The sequence below is a fragment of the Petaurus breviceps genome, unplaced genomic scaffold (assembly GCF_028583685.1).
Source record: "Petaurus breviceps papuanus isolate PSGF00001 unplaced genomic scaffold, PetGlider_PUasm1.0 387, whole genome shotgun sequence".
Lineage (NCBI taxonomy): Eukaryota > Metazoa > Chordata > Mammalia > Diprotodontia > Petauridae > Petaurus > Petaurus breviceps.
In genome coordinates this window covers 474,433-476,931 of record NW_027186308.1, presented here as the reverse complement: position 1 = coordinate 476,931, position 2,499 = coordinate 474,433, and positions in this window count along the sequence as shown.

Here is a 2,499-nt window from a genome sequence, read left to right as displayed (position 1 = left end):
AGATGTCCCAGTGCCTGGAACAGAGCAGGGGCTTAATAAATGCTCATTCCCTACTTTCCTTGTCCTTAAGGCTCCTCTAGTTCTTAGGGGCCAGCAATGGGTGCGTTAGGCCATTGATGAGTTCCAGAAGGCTTATTCCAGACCTTGCTTGGGTGACTGGCCTCACGGTGTGTATTTATGTGAAAAGAGACCCTCCCTACAGAGATCCAGCAAGGCTGCCTCTGTGGGCCTCCATACAACTTAGCTGGGTGTCTTTTGCTGGCACTCCTACTAGGACCCTGGCCCCTTAGAAGCTGCTAAGATTGGAGCAGCACCCTCCTGGGCCATAACATGGCCGGGCTAGCAGTTTGCTCCTCGACACCACAGGGGTCCAACGCTGTGCCTCGCTCCTCTGCCAACACTTCTGGGTCCCTGCTCCACATGCGTCCTCTTCCTGGGGGCACTGGCAAAGAGGAAGGGTATTTAGGCTTTGAACACCCCACCAAGTAGAATGAGCTCCTTTGGGAACACCCCAAGGACCCCTGGAAGTCTGTCTCCCTCTTTGTTTTAGCCCAAGGAGAGCTCTCCTGCTGGGGTGGGGCTTGGGGTCTTTCCCTAGTAGCATCTGGCTTGGGGCCAGGCTGGAGACAGAGAATCAGTGATCTGGGGGCCTGGCACAGGGGCATCCGAGGCCCCTCTCAGTGTTGACTTGGTTCCCAGGAGAGCAGGCAGCAGAGGGCAGAGCTGGTGGAGCCTGGTTGAGAGAACCTTCAAAGCTTGACCCTCGGGCCTTTCTCTCTGGATCTGCCAGTATGGCACATCCTATGGAAACTTGTGAAGGGTGGGCCTGGGTGTGTCCACAACACACACTTTTAGAACCGTCTCTGCCTGAGGAAATGGGCCAATGTGCCCTCAAGTCTCCCTTCCCAAGCTTCCTCCTGTGGACATGGCAAGGTGAGGCAGGGGCTACTTGGCCTGGGGGCCAGGTTCATCACCATCCTTTGGGGATACTTTCTGAATCCCACGTGGGCCAAAGAGATCCATTTCCTTGGTGGGATTGGAACCAGGTGAGCATTCCTCTAAGACCGGGAGCTTGGGTACAGTTTGGATGTGTTTGCTCTGGGGCTTTGAAGGCAGCCTTGTCACTATCAGGACTGATCAGGTTCCTGGCTCTCTCCTGGGAGGGTTAGGTCCTGGGAGGGCTACTTAGTGTGTCTGCCTCAGAGCAGAGCAAATGTCCACAGGATTCGGGCCAGCCCAAAGCGTAGCTGTTGGTCCTTCATTTTCGAAGAGGACCAGTGACATCACGGATGGTGTCCTGACTGGCGCATGGACTGGATTAAAGGGGATAGAGCTGCACAAAGTTGCCAGCCTCACTCTCTCTTCCAGTCATCACAGTCCAGTGGCAGAACAGAAGTGGGGACTGGCAGTGACCTGGCAGTCAGGGGACGGCCTTAGAGTCTTCAGTGTCTGCCCAAGCTCCAAGCGCTCTGTAGTGCCTGCTTCTGGCCATTAGAACAAACTGTTCTCTTCTGCCCGTTCTGCTGGTGGAAATCTTCACATGCTTGGGGTAGATGCCCCCTCACTCGCCAATGGGCTTGGGAGCCCTCCGTCTCCCTCAGCCTCTTCTAGCACACGTGCTGAGGAAGCTTTACCGGGGTGTGGCTCCTCCTCATGTTTCAGCTTCTTGGAACCACAGGAAGTTGGGGGACAGGTGGACACCAAAGGGGGATGAGCAGTGTATTTAGGGTTAGGGTGCTCATCCTCCCTTAATACCCCATACACTCCAGACAACATCCTTTCCTTTCTATGCAATTGACAAAATATGCAGTCAGAGATACAGGTACCTGGGAGACTCTCCTAAGAGCTCAGAGGGTAGAGGTAAAGGAACCAGAAAGCCACTGTGGGCTTCATTTTGATTCAGTAAAGTCAGTAAACATTCATTCATTCATTTATTTATTGTTTTTGGAGGCAAGGCAATTGGGGTTAAGTGACTTGCCCAAGGTCACACAGTAAGTGTCAAGTGTCTGAGGTCAGATTTGAACTGAGGTTCTACTGACTCCGGGATCAGTGCTCTATTCACTGTTCCACCTAGTTGCCTCAATAAGCAAATATTTAGTACCTACTGTGTGCAAGTCACTGGGATTCCAAAGATAAAGATCCAATGGTTCCTTCCCTCTCATTCTGCATTCTCTAAGTGGGTGTGGTGACCCACAAGTTTATTAGGCTCTAAAATGACCTTGGAGTGTTACACTTTTTTTGCACCTTAATTGTAAAATAGATTCTGGGCTATTTTGGTGAGTAGTGAATTTCTTGTGACTGAAAGTGTTCTGGATGGGATCTGAGTACAGATCACAGCAGACTTTCTTTCTTTTTCTTGTTTTTGTTTTTTGGGTTTGTGCTTTCATTCACAACGTGACTAATAGGGAAATATGATTTGCATGACTGCACATGTATCATCTATATCAAATTGCTCACCTTCTCAAGGAGGGAGGAGGGGAAGGAGGGAGGGAGAGAATT